The following is a 19,196-nucleotide window of genomic DNA, read 5'->3' as shown; positions in this document are numbered from 1 at the left end:
AAGCCAGAAGCCATCCAGCGTGAGGACTTCTCTTCTAATCAGGACGGCAGCAGGGACCCACTCCGGCAAAAAAATTGCAAACTCCCTTTCTCGGCAACGCGCAACAGCAAAGTCCTCAGTATAGCCCCCGAAACGGCTGGCGAGCGCAGTCTTGATGACAGAGATAGGGTCCGGGCCCAGGTTGGCGGGCTGGATGACATCTGCTAGGATGGCATTACGGCGTAGCTCAACTCTACGCACGTACTCCTCAGTGTAGGGTACGTAGACCTTGGGCCGAGGAGCCCGCCCCCTGAGATTCGGCACTCGATTCATAATGCAGTTGCTAGTCGATGGAGTCTCCTTGCAGCGAATCGCTCGATGGCCGGTTTTCCAGCACCTGGAACACCGTATGGGGTCGCGACACGCCGCTACGAGGTGATCGCTTGCCAGGCACCGGAAACACCTCCTCACCGGCCTCCTTGAAGAGCGGCCCCGGGCGGTGCGCAGAGGAGAGGAGTGGGAGTAAGGATGCTGGAGGTTGTGCACACGGGTATGGGACGAAGGCCTCCCTAGCAGCACCTCTTTATAAGAACCTTTGTTCAGGGAGGGGCAATTACTGGACTCACCTTCCCCGCTGGTCTTATCCCCACTCGAAAATCCACCAGACGCGCCCCGAAGCTTGCTCCAATGATGTCCAGCAGTAAATACTTCCCTAGCACCTCGATTGGTGCCCTTACCGGGTTCAGCTAAGTTCAACTTGTCGTCGTCAATACAGTAGGAAACCTTCAATAACTCACCACCTACCTCGTCCGCCCATGCGAGCCTCTTCAGGATTTTTTTCCCCTTTCCAACGCGATCCCTCGTACAGATACGCACACAGGAAGCTAAACTCACCTGACCTTCCTCACTAATGGTGTCTCTGCTTGTTTCACCTACCGCAGGGATTTGGCAGGCAAAGGGGGTAGGGACGAGGCCATGTCTTGCATTCATGGTAGAGAGAGAGAGAATGTTTTTCCTCTTTTCGTAAATTGCTCTAGTAGAGTGAGAATTATTAGTCGATGTGTTTGTTACTGCAGAGTATACTGTTCTTGTTTAAAATTTTACTTTCAACCTGCTTCTTCTGAGTTCTAGGTAATTTCTTCCTTCATTTTCAATCTTGCGCATGTAACAATTTTGCTCTTAAAATTTACTTTTGTATGTTCAGTAATCTATTTTCGGATTACAAATTTATATTTTTGTCTGTGCTTAAATTTGGTGGTCTAACCTCTGTAATACCTTTGGGTATTGTTTGGTTAGGATATAAGGTGGCAAATAAACTCTTATTCCCTATCTTATACCTAAATATCATTTTAGTATAGAGAGAACAGTAATTCTCCTTTTTGAAAAATAAGCAGGTATAAGATTCAAACAGCTGTTCCACCCCCCCCCTTGGGAGAAGCTTAATTAAATCTATATCTAATTTTAATTCTCGTATTAAATCATTAATTAATCTAATTAATTTATAAAAGACAGTATCAAATATCAATTGCTTAAATAGTAATTAATTAATTAATTTATTATTTATAGTTAATTAGGTTATTAAAAATTAATTTTGTAATGTGTTTATTTAATAACTAATTTCTATATTGGTCAACTAATTAATATTTTGACTAATTAAATTAATTTCTCAACAAATCATCTAACTAATTAAATAATTTACTAATTAATTACAAAGTTACGATATATATTATAATTAATTAATAAATGTATTTTTTATATCTTTTACAATATTGCTAATAAATTTTTAAATTTTTAAATTTATTTTTAATTAATATTTTGATATTAATTAATTAGATAAACTATTATTACTTTAAAATAATAAATATTTTTATTTTTGTTATTTTAATCTAACAATTCAAATACTATTCAGCTTATTTTCAGAAACAATCAAATTTTCATTCAAACAAAAATTTACTTTAATTTTTCTTTATATCTGAAATTATACTTATCTTTAATATAAATTAAATAATTTTTATTTATATCCCAACAAAATATAGCCGAGAAGAGGTATGCAATCCACAGCCATTGTCACATGAAAAAAAAAAAAGAAAAAGAAAAAGGAAAAAAAAGGGACATCGACAGGTAACAGTAAATTACTAAATTCCCTATTTCCTACTCCCAGTCGGTTTTGTCGACACAATCCACACGTCCACAGGTGTAACGTCATAGAATAAAATCAAATCCCGACCGTTAAATTTTACCCCACGTGATATATGCATTCGGAGTGGGCGTACGTTTAGACGGTATACGCGTACGATACCCGTATCCACGTCCAGTGATCTCTTCGTCTCCTATAAATACCTCGTCACCCCCAAATTTCCAAACCCCGCCTCATTCAAGCTACAAACGGCAACAAAGGGGTCATTCCCCTTCCTCTCCCCGCCCTCTTCGCTCCCCTCCTCCCCGAGCCCCAGCTTCATTCCATTGATGAGGTCTAACGTTCATGGATTCCACTAGGTGAAGGTGGAGGTGCTCAAACCCTAGATCGGGCTTGAAGGAAGAAACACGGTGGAACAGCTCCTCCTTTCTTCGGAATCCAACCCCCGGAAACCCTCATCTCAGGTTAGGTTTCTTGAAGCGAATGATCCTCTACTCATTGTCTTATAATGCTAGTTTTGTCGTTTTAATTTCAGAACCCTTCTTGTTTTCAGATATTTCTTCACCCTAGATCCGTTCCCTAGATCAGTTGATCTGAAGATCGGGTCAGGTTTTGAAGAGAACAACACGATCTCTTTGCCTCGGATCCGTTCTTTAAATCAGTCGATCTGAAGATCATGTCAGGTTCTTGAGGTGAACAACTCTCTGCTCCCTTTCTTGCTGCCTTAGCATTTGAATCCATTATAGTTAAAAGAATCGTTTATTATGTCGTGGTGCTTTTAATATTTCATCCGCGATATATCCATGATCTTGCTGATCTGAAGATCAGGTCATGCGGAAAGAATTGTTTACTGTGTTGTGCATACTAGGCAATACAGCTGTATAATGATACTTCTCTGTTTCATGCACAGTATAGTTCTGATCATGTTCTTTCTTTAAGAAGGATGTCCTGGAGCATACTTTTATGAGGGTTTTTTTTTTCACATTCGATTGCTGAATCTTTCTCTCATTGGTTGAAATTCTCAATCAAAGCACTTTACTCCCTTTCTTGTTGGTAGCTGTAAGGTGAAACCTCTACCTTTGATGCATATAGGCATATATGTTGTTATGATTTCTGTTGTTTCACGCAGGAGGATGTGTTGGATCCATCTTATGCATGAGATTTTGGGTTGGGTATTAGGACAGTTGTATCCATGCCTGTAGAAGGATGTCCTGTCACATACTTCCTGAATCATTCTTGCATTTGTATCAACTGCTCCATTTCTTTTTTGTATTTGAGGCGAAAGCAATCAATTAATATCTTTTGTCTATATATATTACTAGTCTATCTTCTTTTGTGTGGATGTACTGGATCCATCTTAGGTTGTAAAATTTTGTTCTTTTGTGCGGAAGGATGTGCTGGATCCATCTTATGCTGTAAAATTTTGGCCGGGAGTCTTTGAAGACACTTATATCCATGCCTTCTTCTTGGGGCTTGGATAAACTTCAAGAACAGTAAGAGGCAACAATTTGATCCTTGAATTTTGATGATTGTTCTGTTTTACTCTTTTCTTATTCTTTATTTGCCATGTATGTTTATGAGTCTCAGTCAATATTCTCTTGCTATCTTTGGATCATGTAGTTCTAGTGTACAGTTCGTTATTTCATCGTATTAAGAAAAGAGAAATTACGTGTATTATTTTGTGTTCTTTTAGTTGGAGGATCAGGGCTAACTAAAGCAAGCGAATAGTAAAGCCATTTAACAGTTAATTGTTCTTTTTGGTTTTAGTTCCTTCATAGTTGATAGTCCTTCTTAAAGTACATGTAGTTGCTATCCTAGAATGCAGGAACTGTATAATTTATTGAGAATAAGGATAACTAGAAAACTCATATACGTATCTAGGAATTCTGGTACTGTACCAACTCCTACATCTGAATTCAAGGATGAACTGACGTTGGAGGTCCCTTAGAGTGGTCAAACTATTGTTTTCGGCCGTTATGTAGATTTGGTTAAACTTATATTGTTCCGAGAATCAGGCGGCAACTACATTGATTGTCTGAAAATGCAACATCATTTAATTTCAAATCCGTCCCAGTAACTATTTGATAATTAAAGGATAGACGTGGCTCAAGAATCATTTATCAACAATTGAAGTAGAATTTCAGTGATTTATATGTATAAATGCGATGATGCTTGACTATTCTTCTCAGTTCATTTGCCAAAATCATTTTTTATCTGTTATAGTGTTTTTCTTTTTTGGGGTTTCACAATTCTATTTTCAGTTGTTATATGGGATTTTGTCTTTTGATGTTTAGATGAATTCACTGCTTAATTGGCTTTTGTCTTTTTCCCGTTCTTTCTTTTGTGGTCTTTTCCAAATTTTGTTCTCTACTATTCTGTTGTTAGGATCATTATTACTAGAATGAGCTATTCAATCACAAGCCAACCAAAAGCACAATTGTCTATTTGTTTGTATATGTTTTTCTTTTTAAGTAAATTGAGTCTGTTTTTTGCAAGGATTTAGGTGATGTGGCATGGGGCTGAGCATAGCACTTGCCAGCATTGTACGAGAGTGCATGCTATGTTGTACCATGCCGATGTGTGCCATTCAAAAATATATTTGTGTACCGACACACAATGATGTAAAATATTTATTTTCTTTAGTATCAATATATTCTAATTGCTTATTGTATATATTTATTAAATCTTTTTCATTTTATTGATATAACAACTTGTCAATCTAAAAAAAAAGGGTTTTAAATGTCGCAATTGGCGTGGGAGTCATATCGTACTGATATCTTGTTGGCACAGTACGGGCAAGGCCCATGCTAATGGGCACTTAAATCCTTGGTTTTCTTCTTTTGTTTTCTTTCGATCACTTTCTTTCCATTACAGTTGAATCAAACTCACCATCAGGATGTTACTCATAAATAAGCTGATTTATGTATTGACAGAACTACTAGCAAATAAGATTCTCCTGCTGTTAGCTTGATCCAGCTTGATCAGAGTGCAAAAGCATCACCAATGCAAGATCCAAGCATGGCCTCTGATTGAATATTTATTGTAAAAAAGATGTCTAAAAGAAGGGTTTTAATTTATTCTCTTATACAAGCTTTTGTATTTCTTTCATGCTTTTCATCTTTCTGTTGCTGTTAGAGCTGTTTCAGTCCTGCAGGAATCTGGGTCTATCCCATGAGAGTACAATAGATTTTACTGCAAAAAAAGCTGTTTGGGTGCCAATTGTTTGTGGAATCAGTAATTCTAGCTTTCTGCAAGAACTTCTATTTGTTATGAGATACTAGTTTTAGACAGCACAAACACTTTGTGCCTAATTTGTGCTTCTGATTATTAAGGGATACCAAAAGACAACAACCATATGTAGTTTGACATTTGCAGCACTTCAATAAAAGAAAAAACTAAAATAAAGACCCTCAATGTGTGTGCTTTTTCCTTTTGGGAGAATGTGCATCATATTTGTTTCTCTATCCTGTTGCAGTGATATTATACGAGGAACCCGAGATGTTGTAAGTCATCAAATGAAGAACGGTTGAGGAAAAGGGTTGTTGCTTTTAGGCACTCTTTTGAGATGGGAATCGTGTTTATTAGTTTGGAGCATTGTGGGCAAGCATCATTTGCCCTAGTGACTATGTGTAATATGTGACTGCAACCTGCTCTATATCCATTTTCTATTTTATCGCTCTATGTACATTCTCTAATTGATAACATTCACTCATTTTGATTTTCTTTCTTTTTTCCTCTGTTCTTTATTATGTTGAAGGTATCAGGTTTCACCCATGCATTCATCTGCACGGGTTTGCGTCGTGGAATCAGCCGCACACAGTTTAGCGAACTGAGTAGTGACTTGCAAGGTCTTCGCTCAGACTGCACTGCTAAGAGTATCGTTTACTGTGAAGCCCTTTCATATATCATTCTTTGTAGTCACTATTTTCGCACATCTAAACTTGAAAATGTTATTTTCTTAGAGTAATGTCTAACATAGTGTTGCTCTATCTAGTTGACATATTCCCTAGCACCTTCAGTGACCAAGCATTTTTTTTTCATGGGCACCCCTCGTGGTATGAGTTTTCCCGCTCTGCACCATTTTCCATTTGATTAAATTTAGGGTAGGCTTCAATAAACACCTTTGTGGCTTAGTTGTTTTCTCTTTTCCATCCTATATGCAGGAAATTCCTGCAGGCGAGGTGATCCTCTTGTGACTCCAGCTCTTCTGTTTCTTCTACTACCATTTCTTCCTCCTAGCTTCTTGTTTGTAGGTAAAGATACTCTAACTTCTAAGGAAAGCTTATTGCCTCATTGAAGCTCCAAAGTAAAATTCTTGTATTGGTTGATCTATGGTGGTTAGTTATTAGGATTTAAACCTTCAAAAAATGTATATAATAGGACATTTATCTACAAATGTTGTCGACAGATGCAGTATGTGCAGCTTGGTTGGCAGAAAAGTTATCTGCTGGACTATCTGCCTTCTTTTGAAAGGTGTCCTTGAAACTTAAAAGTTTTCTGGATTTTTATATTCTTAATTACTGGATCTTTTCACTCTGTCATAAATAGTCGCTGATTTTCTTTTGTATAAGTCAACTGACTAAACTCATCGGAGTATGCAGCATTCAATTATTTTATTCAGGAGGCGGTGTACATGCTTGAAACATATCTAGCCCTTTGGTCAATTATATGGTGTATTTGAGGTATTGCTTAACGTAGTTTTATTTATTGATTTTTGTTTCTATTTTGAATCTTTTGATAGACAGATATTGTATGTCAAGATGAATATATGAACTTCTTCCTTTTTGGAGAATGTAGATCATATTTGACATTATGGGGGAACTGCTATAGTTGTAGGTCATCAAATGAAGAGCCTGCAGGCAAAATGATTATTGCTCTTGTGCATCCATCTGAAATAGGAATAGTGACATAGTGACATTACAATCATTTGTAACATAGGAATAGAGCCTGCTCCGTATCCATTATTTTTTATTCAACCATTGAATTTTACCAAGTTCAACGTTAGCCAGATTAGTCAACATTTATATGTTTTGATGCAACAACAAGATGCTATTTGTAACATAGGAATAGAGCCTGCTCCATATCCATTATCTATTTTATTGTTCTACATGTATTCTCTAATTGACAACATTCACTCATTCTGATCTTCTTTCATTGTTCTTTTATTCTTTATTCTGTTGAAGATGTTAGGTTTTATCTATGCACTTTGGTGCTGTGGGCTAGTGTCATGGAGTCAGCCTCATACAGTTTGGTGATATGTTGTTGGTTTTCCCAAAAGACCAGACACCAGACTGGTGAGAGTTTTGTTTTCTACAACGCGCTTTCATGATTCATTTCTTTGTTATCATGTTTTTTGCTCATCCCAATCTTGTCAATGATATTTCTAGGGGGCATGTCTAACATACTATTGTTCTATCTACTCGACACAGTCGATATTTCTAGGGGGCATGTCTAACATACTATTGCTCTATCTACTTGACACAGTCACGAGCACCGACAGCGACCAAGCTGCATTTCTTGAGGTATGAGTTACCCCTCCCTATGCCATTTTCATTTTGATTTAATTTCAGGTAGACTTCAATTGGCACATTTGTGGTTTAGCCTGTATGCACTTGCCACCGAATATACTAGAAATTCCTGCACATGGAGTAATCCAGCTGTTCAAAAAAGTTAGGATTGATCTTAGCCGTCCAGATTCAACGGTAAGATCCGTTCCGTCTTTTATGGATAACGAGATCTCTCCGTGTGCGGAAATTTACTAAACATGGAGATGGAGGAAATCTACACCTCTTTATTAAGACTTCTGACTACTACAATAGAAAAAGACTATCTAAGACACTATGCATCGAAGAATCAATTTTGAACTTTGAACACCTTAAGTTGTGATGGATGAAGCAAAATGTGGTGCCTTGCAGACTAATATATAGATTTTTGGGGGAATTTAGATCTAATATAGTTAGTTTTCCTCAGAAAGGGAGCTGCAATTTATGATTCTATAGCTGATTGGTTTAATAAAATAAAAATAGAAGGGTGAGGTTTTCTGCAAAAAGTTATAAGAGCCAACTAAACATAAAGGAATCTGATCTTCTAATTTTGATAATCAATTGAAAATAGGTGAAGACTGATGGTTGATTTTTTCCATTTGCATTTTGTGGATGACTTCGCTATTCATTCATAAGGTTTCAAAAAATGCAAACTTCGTGTCCAACCATTCAAAATATTTTGATTATATGCTTTGCAATCTGTGCTGTTATCTGTAGAAAATTATTGATTTTTACATTGATGCTTATTTCTATTGTTATAGCATTTGAGCTTCTGTAATTGCTTTGTTATTTTATGTTCATTATTATATGCTTGATTTTTTGCGCTCAAAGAGCTGCTGTCTTTCTTATTATAATTGCGGGTAGAAAACAACACGGGTAAAAATGTATGGAGGCCCACTTTTTTCTAAACGACCTCTTCAACTTTTTCTGACACCTCGTTAGTTATTTTTTAAAAAAATTTGACGATTTTACTCAATTAAATTGAAAATTTTATTAAATTCGTCAGTAATTGTATTAAGCTTAATAGTTTTAATTGCTTTTTTTAGCAAACAAAAAAATATAATTAGCATCTTAATGCTAATTGAGCTATTTAATTTAACAAAATTTTGAACTAACAAATGTTGATGGAGGTGTCGGTACAAAAGTAAAAAAGTAAAAAACTTGAGGGCCTATTTCAAAAGGACTTCATAGCATAGGGGGGCCTTGGTACATTTTTGGCAACAATAAATTTATTATTGGTACCTTTCTAATGAGAAAAGAGAATGAAAGAGATGGATCGTGAGTAAGAACAGAGGCCTTGATCTTTCCTCCTTGACTTGTCAGTCCCATGTTAATCAGTGGTCTCTCTCTCACTCTTTCTCTCTTCAATGTGGTCCTCACACCATCAAAACGAGCCATCTCATTTATTTTCTTCTTTAACCCCATGCACCTACAAAGAGACACGCATAAAGAAGAAAGGAACTTTGAGTAGTCGTGTCCCTGATGTCCTAAACAGTTCCTTATGCTTCGAAATAGGAAATGTGTCGCCTTATCTTTCTCTAGGGTCGCTGTCATTTCATGGTGCGAGGTCCCCCTCTCCTCATTCCCCCCCCTCTTTACATTTAGAGAATGAAAACAGTATATAGAGACACTAACAGTAGCTAACAGGGGCGCCTATTTGATAGGATCGCAACAAAAGCTACTCATGCTGATCCACACAGATTAAACAAGTTGATGGAACTGCACGCTGAGAAAAATCAAAAGGAAGAAAAGTAATGATGTATTTAAGTGGTAATAAGGGGACCAATCGAGGTTTTTTAAGGCGTTTTTTCTTTTCTTTTTACCTTTTGTTTTGTTTTGTTTTTATTTGAAGATGATGGAATGGCCAGGTATAAATCCTATATTAATATCTAACTTTGGAAGTCATTGGCCCGAGCCTATTTTTTAGAGGCCGATTCTTTTCTCACCGTTTCGGTGAGCCAAACTAGGGAGCCCCCCTCATCAACGATGCAACCCTAAATAGGTTCGCTGAATTTGCGAGAATAGAGTTTTCCTTTTTAAAAGCACATCCGGGAGCCGAATCTCCTACTTTGTAGACAATTAGCAACTGTAACAACCACTACTCATGTCCGCCTATGCATCTTGGACAGTAACCTAGTGATAGTTGTACAGATTAATGGAATACCGTTGCCTATATTCTGCCATTTGTTTTAACCTTTTATCTTAAAAATAATTAGAATTACTGGTGCTGTTACAAACATTTAGAGTAGATTCTATTAGGAGCACAGTAATTTTGATTCCTTGTCCTAATTTTCATTTCTAGCTCTTGCCCAATGCATTTAGATATATGATTATATTTGAGGTTGTGCTTTCTAACAAAACCTGCTTTGTGCATTTCAGCGGCAGAGAATTTTGCCTTTGATGATACATAATAGGTATGGTATTTCCCTTAGCGTGTGTTTGTAAAAGCTGGGTAGGCCTTTTTTTTTTTAACTTCAAAATTGCATCCGTATGTCTATCCGCCCATAGGGGCACGCCGGTCTTTTTTATAAAACAACCCTCTAAAATTTAAAAATTTGCAAAATAATCCTCTCAAAATTTTATTTGAAAAACTAACCTTCCTTTCGTCACGTCGGCACCACGTCAGAATTTCTTTTAAAAGCGCTGAATCATTTTCCGCTTTCTTCCATTTTTTTTAAAGGCGGTTACTGGTTTCATGCTTTTTCTCATTTCTTTTAAAGACGGTGAATCATTCATGATTCACCGTAGATTCACCGTCTTTCACTTATTTACTGTTTCTTTTTATATCATATATATAATTCTAATAACCACATAAGAATTTTAACAAATCATATATAATCTTAACAGCCTGAAAATACTAATAATCTATACATACAATTTTAATAATCTATACTATATATAAAAGCACGTATTTTAAATTTCAGTCTGTCGACATATTTTTTGACGGAAAAAAAAAATAATTCTTCTATTCATTACGTAAAATAAATAACAGAATTAAACAAACTTTTAATTCTTCATTGTTTTTACAACAGAAAAAAAATTTATGCTTATTCAAATTTTTGGCTACCGGAGAATCTCTGCTTCTATATATATTATCTCTATTCTATCTACTAATATTTTTTTTATTATATTAACTGTTTAATTTTGATACTTTTAGTTTAAAATATTTATTTAAATTTTAAATTTATGAGAATTAAAAAATATATAATGTATATCTATATTTAATGTATATCTATATCTACACTATATGTAAATTTATCAGAAAAATATTTAATGTATATCTATATCTACATTATATGTAAATTTATCAGAAAAATGTTTAATGTATGTCTATATCTATACTATATATAAATTTTATAAAATAAAAAAAAAACTATATAATTATTGTTGACAAAATATGGTAGGTATTTTCTAATAGTATTAAATAATTAATTGTTACGTGTATTTGTACATATATTCAACTAGTCAAATAAAAATTCTAATGATCCACATATAATCCTAACAATTTCATTTTTTTCTATTTTCTATATAATTCACGCACAATTTTAATGAATGCGGTGAACGATTTATCGCATTTAAAAGAAATAGAAGAAAACAGAAAAAGATTCACCATTTTTAAAAGAAAAGAAAAAAGCGAGAAACAATTTACCGCTTTTAAAAGAAATAAGAGAAAACGGAAAACAATTCACCGTCTTTGTAAAGAAATTCTGACGTGGCGCTCACGTGGCGAAAGGAGGGTTATTTTTATAAATAAAATTTTTACAGGATTATTTTGTCAATTACAGTTTTTTAGTGAGTCATTTTATAAAAAAGCCCTGCACCCCCGTTGGATTTGTTTTTTTCCGCTCCGCCTGGGATTCAATCCCGGGACCTTTTTTGGGTTGGCCTTCTTGTTGGTTGTTACTCTCCTTATCCTTTTTTTTTTTCCTTTTTTTTTTTTCGGATGTAATTGGTTTGTTGCTCTGCGCACTCGTAGTACACTGTACACAGTTCTTACCACTGAGTGCCGCCACATGTTGGCTGTTAGCATTATCTTGCGTGACCACAAACATTTTTTTCAAAACAACCTTATAAAATTTTCTAATTGAATAATTAACTCTATAATTTTTTTTTTTTGGCAAACTCTTCTTTTGCTATATAGGAGCCACATTAACATTTTTTTTTTTTTTAAAGACATGAAGGATTCACCGCCTTTATAAAGACATAATGATTTACCGACTTCTTAATTCTCCACAAAAACAATGAATTATTCATTGTCTTTTATTTATTTACTATTTTTTTATATCACATATTTAATTCTAACAATTATATAAAAATTTTAACAAATTACATATATCTGAACAATCTGAAAATTATAATAATCTATTCATACAATTCTAACAATCAAATAAAAATTTTAATAATTCAGGTATAATTCTAATAACTTTATTTTTTTTTATTTCTTATATAATTCACATACAATCCTGATAATTATGAAGATGGTGAATCGTTAATCGTCTTGGTGAATGTGACGAATGATTCACTGTCTTTAAAAGGCCTGGGAGACTTTCAGAAATGGTTAACAATTCATTGAGTTTCGGAAAAAAATCTTACGTGGTGAAAAATCCTATATGGCTCCTACATAGTGAAGAGAGGGATAGTTTGCTAAATATAAATTTGATAAGGTTATTTCGTAAATTATAAAATTTTAGAGAGTTATTTTATAAAAAAGTCAAGCATAACTTAGATTAGAAAAGTAATTAATAACAATAAAGAAGAGCAAGATTAAGTGGAAAGAGGGATAGGATATTAAAACGGTTGATGTTGGTACTTAATGCGCTAAATAATGTTTAATGCACTAATGCAACCTTATGACAAACTTCCTGGTTAGCCACTTTCATATGTGCCCTAATTTTCTTCTAGCACGTTTATATATATCAGTCTGGGAGATGTGACGTGCTACCATATTACGTTTTTTTTTTTTATTTTTCTCTTGATGACCTATTCCACCTACCCAAACGTAGAATTGGGATTGTTCTCCGTAACACTTTCCAATTGCTTACCTCATGTGCAACTGCATGTTTGTTCAATATCTTCTCCTTTATGCTGATGGTTTGGAGGTTCTTGCTGAGGTCTCAGACGATGTTCGAGTATTCTAGTCAAGGACAACTAGCCTAAATGATGTTGTGAAGAGAATAAAAGGTTTAACCTTTTTGTCGGTAATCTAGTGAGTCGTTTGGATAAAAAGGAATAATATTATCTTTCGAGTGAAACTTCCCAACCCTACTTGGTCGGTTGAGCGTGTAAAACTCCTTATGGTCTCTTGGAATGAGATCCACTGATTGTCGACCGCCGACCCCTATCTCCGACATCAGTTTTTTTTATCCCTTTATTTTTCTTTTCTTAAATTTTCTTTTCTTTCACTTCTACTTTTTTACACTTCCCCTCCCTCTTCTTTTCTCTTACTTATGTCTCATTTTTTTTCCGGAAGCCTTAACTGCTTTCATCTTGTATGTTTAGTTCAGTTTGTCTAATAAATGAAGCAGATAACTTGTTATCTCTTTCTAAAGAAAAAAAAAATTAAAAACACTCTCCAGTTGCTTGACCGCAATTCATCGGCAAAACATTCCCCTTGCCTTCCACTTTATGAGAACTCTCCTCTCGCTTTAGGGTTTTTAGTCAGATTCATTGTAATTTACTCACAGGAGGGCTCTTAGGGTTCAATAGCACTTCAGGATTGCACAGCAGCCCTAATCTAAGGTTTTCCTACAAGTTTTCCTATAAACTCAACAAATCTCCTCATGTATTTTCTCTTTCAAGCAAAATAGATTCTTCATACTCTTGTTGCTATATGCTTGATGTTTTATTTTTGTTTCTGCGCCGGGATTGTTCGGGTTAGAACTTAAGGACTTTTTCTCTCTCACCTTTCTTTTGGTACAGGCATTTTCCCTGAGAATGATACCTATAAAAGTAGATTTGATATCATATGAAACAACATTTAAAACAGCGAATGATAAAATTGCTAAAGAGTAAATTATTATCACTAGCATGCTTAATATATTGGCCACCTCCTGAATGTTTTCATTACGGGGCTATTAAAAGTGTGCCATTTTTTTTCCATTGAATATATATCATAATAATGTCAGGCTAAATATATTATGCTCTCCCGGGTAGGTCTGAGGCTTGTTCATTGTTTTCACGAATTAAGGTAGTTGGGTTCCTAACATTTTATTAAAAAAAGTGCGACATTAGTTGAGAATTAGACTAGTCAACAATACAGAATCTACATATGAGAATAGATTATTACCTCCACCTAGTGAATATATACATCAAATACCTATCCCCCCCAATTCCTTCATTGAAATTTCTACCCTACCGACCGTTCCTAGAATAAATGACCAAGGGCTTGGTGGTTGGTAGGGACGAAGTTAGGATTTAATTTTGAGGGGGGGGGGCGCAAAATATATTTAAATAAAAACTTTAGTAATTAATAATAAACAAAATTTTTTCTAATTAAAAAATTTTTATTAAAAAATTATTAATTAAATAAATAATGTAAAAGTATGAACTTTAATTTTTTTTTTCAGATGCTTAACTTTTAATTATTTTATTTATATTATTACATTAAAATAACTTAGAAATTTTACTAAATTTAAGAGTAATTTTTCAGTTTTTTAGTAAATAAAATTAACATAGCTATTAAATTTAGTACAATTTTTGGTTTAGTCAAATAAAAGAGCTCACCTAAAATAAATAAAAGTTTTAAAAAATTATTAAATAAAATTTTTAGAGTAGAGAAATATATTACAAAAGACTCTATAAGCAAGAAGATTTTAATATATTTTTACTCATAAAAAGAGTATATCGATTAGGAGAAAGAGAAAGAGATTTATGTTGGCACCATACTATTAAGTAAATATTGAAAAACTAGGGGGCCATATCTATCCATAGTCCACCAAAAAAAAAAACTTTGAAGGACCTTTAAGCAAATATTGAAAAGTTGAGGGGGGCCATGGCCACCTTGGGCCTCCACATAGCTTCGTCCCTCGTGGTTGGTATCCGAGGCCCTAAGTTCGAATCCTAGTTGGTTTACATTTCCAGCTAAGTTTATTTCGAAATGAAATAAACAAAGTGGATAGTGTGCTACCTATCTCTCAAAAAAAAAAGAAAAAGAAAAAGAAAAAAAAATCTCTACCCTCTAATGAGTAATAGTGTTTACTTTGTTAAAAAATTGGATGGTTTTTTTTTTTTTTGAGAGAGATAGGTAGCACGCTACTCGTTTTGTTTATTTAATTTAGAAATAAACTTAGCTAGAAATGTGAATCAATTAGAATTCGAATTTGGGTCTCAGGTACCAACCACCAAATTTTTTGCCACTTGCTCTACCTCCCCCCACTCCCCACGTAAATTTACCTCTGTCTACGGTTGTCCCATAAAGAAGAGAAAGAGAAACAGTCTACTTTTGACTGGTCTCCTGTCGCCCGCGTTCTCTCTCTCTATCTCTATCTCTATCTCTCTCTCTCTCTCTCTCTCTCTCTCTCCTCTCTCTCTCTTAACCCCGACTGTAATTACGCCCTTTCTCTTTCACTCACACCTCACTGTACTAAAACATTAGGTAACGAAATACTAACTCAACAAACAAGGACGAAAAGAAAAAGAGACTGTTTTTCTCTATACCGTAGTATCGGAATACTACCGTGTTGGGGAGTTTAAAAAGTTATTTATTTTAAGTATATATATATATATATATATATATATATATATATATATATATATATATAGTATGTGTCAAAAAAGACAAGAAAAGAAAAGAAAAGAAAAAAAGTCCCCCATGAAACTATTTCCTGTTAACGAACAATCCATAGAATCGTTGTTTTATGGGACAACAACATGCCTTCTATAATAGCTTGCGTAGTATGTAGTCACGTGATGAGTAGGTAATAGGGAGAATTCTAGTATAAAACCTTAAATTGGTAGAAAAAAAAAAAGAAAAAAGGAAAAAAAAAAAAAAAATGGCTGGCAGGANCCTTTATTTTTCTTTTTTTAAATTTTCTTTTCTTTCACTTCTACTTTTTTACATTTCCCCTCCCTCTTCTTTTCTTTTACTTATGTCTCGTTTTTTTTCCGGAAGCCTTCGCTGCTTTCATCTTGTATGTTTAGTTCATTTTGCCTAATAAATGAAGCAGATAACTTGTTATCTCTTTCTAAAAAAAAAAAATTAAAAACACTCTCCAGTTGCTTGACCGCAATTCATCGGCAAAACATTCCCCTTGCCTTCCACTTTATGAGAACTCTCCTCTAGCTTTAGGGTTTTTAGTCAGATTCATTGTAATTTACTCACAGGAGGGCTCTTAGGGTTCAATAGCACTTCAGGATTGCACAGCAGCCCTAATCTAAGGTTTTCCTACAAGTTTTCCTATAAACTCAACGAATCTCCTCATGTATTTTCTGTTTCAAGCAAAATAGATTCTTCATACTCTTGTTGCTATATGCTTGATGTTTTTTTTTTGTTTCTGCGCCGGGATTGTTCGGGTTAGAACTTAAAAGGACTTTTTCTCTTTCACCTTTCTTTTGGTACAGGCATTTTCCCTGAGAATGATACCTATGAAAGTAGATTTGATATCATATGAAACAACATTTAACTTGAACACAACGTATCTTAACAGCGAATGATAAAATTGGTAAAGAGTAAATTATTATCACTAGCGTGCTTAATATATTGGCCACCTCCTGAATGTTTTCATTACGGGGCTATTAAAAGTGTGCCTTTTTTTTCCATTGAATATATATCATAATAATGTCAGGCTAAATATATTATGCTCTCCCGGGTAGGTCTGAGGCTTGTTCATTGTTTTCACGAATTAAGGTAGTTGGGTTCCTAACATTTTATTAAAAAAAGTGCGACATTAGTTGAGAATTAGACTAGTCAACAATACAGAATCTACATATGAGAATAGATTATTGCCTCCACCTAGTGATCAAGGGCTTGGTGGTTGGGAGGGACGAAGTTAGGATTTAATTTTGAGGGGGGCCAAAATATATTTAAATAAAAACTTTAGTAATTAATAATAAACAAAATTGTTTCTAATTTAAAAATTTTTATTTAAAAATTATTAATTAAATATTTAGAGTAGAGAAATATATTACAAAAGACTCTGTAAGCAAGAAGATTTTAATATATTTTTACTCATAAAAAGAGTATATCGATTAGGAGAAAGAGAGAGAGATTTATGTTGGCACCATACTATTAAGTAAATATTGAAAAATTACGGGGCCATATCTATCCATAGTACACAAAAAAAAAAACTTTAAAGGACCTTTAAGCAAATATTGAAAAGTTGAGGGGGGCCATGGCCACCTTGGGCCTCCACATAGCTTCGTCCCTGGTGGTTGGTATCCGAGGCCCTAAGTTCGAATCCTAGTTGGTTCACATTTCCCGCTAAGTTTATTTCGAAATGAAATAAACAAAGTGAATAGCGTGCTACCTATCCCTCAAAAAAAAAAAAGAAAAAGAAAAAGAAAAAGAAATCTCTACCCTCTAATGAGTAATAGTGTTTACTTTGTTAAAAAATTGGATGGTTTTTTTTTTTTTTTGAGAGATAGGTAGCACGCTACCTGCTTCTTTTATTTAATTTAGAAATAAACTTAGCTAGAAATGTGAATCAACTAGAATTCGAATTTGGGTCTCAGGTACCAACCACCAAATCCTTTGCCACTTGCTCTAAGGACGGTCGGTAAAAAAAAAAAAGGAAAAAAGAAAAAAAAAAGATGGTTAAATCCCAAAATATGATATTAAGAGGGATAATGGATGAGTAGTGCACTGATGTATGATGCGTTCGATAATATCTTCCGTACAACAACAGGGTATTTTGTTGCTAAGATACCTAACAAGCAATTGTCCTTTATCAAGGTACCCCCAAAAAAAAGAAAAGAAAAGAAAAGAACAGAAAAAACTGTGTATGATATATATATATATATATATATATATATATGAATTTTATTTATTGAAAAATTTGAGGGGTTGTGCCATCATAAGGCTATGATGCTATATCTCTTTTTGTCAGAGAAAAAGAAAAGCAGGAACAAACAACTCAATCATAAAGCAATGGATTACAAAATCATGTCACTCCACACTCACTTTCTCTTTCCCGCATTAATGTCAGCCCCAATTCTCTCTCTCTCCTCTCTCTCTCTCTCTATCTCTATCTCTATCTCTATCTCTCTCTCTTGCGCCCGCTGTCCTCTGGTCAGTTTTCATCTGACAAAGAGAAAGAGAAGAAATACCCTGTTGGCATCTGTCTCCATTTAAATGCACCCCTCACCCCCCTCCCCACCCCATTCTTTGAATTTCTACTGCCCTGATGTTTGGTCCCTCTTTACCAGCTACTACGTTTGTTTTCCTACACCACGTATGGTTACGCATTTTTCGTCAGGTCACATTTACTTTTGGTCGTATATGACCCGTGCACGCAGAGAAGTTTTCATAGTGATGGACCAAAATGACGGTCCAATCAGCAATAATTAATTAGTGCTTTAAAATTTGCACTTTATATATAATAAATTGTACCACTTTTGTTGTATTCACTGTTGGAATGTGTACCGATACCATAATTCTTTTTCTTTTTTTGTTTCTGAAGCTGGTAGAAGGTACTAGAAATTAAAGGTTGTGATGGAAACCATCAGGGCGGGAGATTGTATTCCGAGTTTCCATGCACAAGATTAGGAGGTGCTTCATAACATACTTTGCACTTTATCTTTTATTTGTTTTTGTAATAAACAAATGTTATGTTATGTTTGTTACTATATCTTCTTCTTTTTTTTTTCTAAAGAAAACTAAAAACCAACCAAAACAGGCTCAAGTGACTGCAGCGTAAGAACTGTACGGTTGTGTGCACGATTCTATCACATGGTGGTGGATTGTACGTCAAAGAGCGTAGGTGTACACGTTGTGAATTGGGTGTATGAGAGGAGAGTATAAGATTCTAGGGCAAAATGTCATACGCAGACATGAAAGTGAGAGATTATTACATGCTCACAATGATATTTTCTCTTGCAGACATGCATGAAAGTGAAAGATTTATTATTATGTACTCACAGTGATATTCTCAGTTCCGAGAAATGCTAAGTTTACAACCACAAGGGTTTGTACCCCTACCACCTCTTGATAATCCTATTTTGGTTTTTAGTTAAAAAACCAAAGTGATAAGATTAGCGAGGAAAAGATGGTCATTGGATACGACCCACTAAAATGCTACTTGTACACCAAAAACGTAAGAGCAAATCTTACACCCTTTTCATTCAAGGGCACATTTCTCCACAGCAGTCTTGTCCTTGTTTTTAATATAAAAATTCTAAAAGATTGTCTAATCCCTTGGATGGAAGGGTATAAATTAAATATGGCGCCCAACTTTTGGATGTACAAATAGTATTTCTCTGTGACGTAATAATCAAAAGAAATAGTGTTCATATATGTATCTGGCCAAAAGCTACGACTTTAGTAGCCTTTTGAACTAAAGTAGGTTCTTGCTTGGGTTGTGATAGAGCGCACCTTACTTTTC

At 34.6% G+C, this 19,196-nt stretch overlaps 1 long non-coding RNA gene across 21 annotated transcripts; it reads left to right on the top strand.

Annotated features, from left to right (window-relative positions):
• LOC109705373 lies at positions 2,358–18,927 on the top strand. Of its 21 annotated transcripts, none has more exons than XR_002214720.1 (12): positions 2,358–2,580; positions 2,670–2,808; positions 3,508–3,609; positions 5,592–5,752; positions 5,874–5,991; positions 6,111–6,171; positions 6,280–6,369; positions 6,525–6,589; positions 6,718–6,798; positions 7,300–7,410; positions 7,504–7,638; positions 18,276–18,927. It is a non-coding gene; the product is annotated as an uncharacterized LOC109705373 (long non-coding RNA). The 21 variants fall into 21 exon arrangements; XR_002214722.1 differs by having other exon boundaries at positions 6,525–6,798; positions 18,276–18,364; positions 18,492–18,927; XR_002214743.1 differs by adding an exon at positions 4,613–4,737 and having other exon boundaries at positions 6,525–6,798.

Source organism: Ananas comosus, linkage group 2 (genome assembly GCF_001540865.1).
Source record: "Ananas comosus cultivar F153 linkage group 2, ASM154086v1, whole genome shotgun sequence".
In the NCBI taxonomy this organism is placed as follows: Eukaryota; Viridiplantae; Streptophyta; class Magnoliopsida; order Poales; family Bromeliaceae; genus Ananas; species Ananas comosus.
This window is presented reverse-complemented; position numbering and strand designations above follow the sequence as displayed.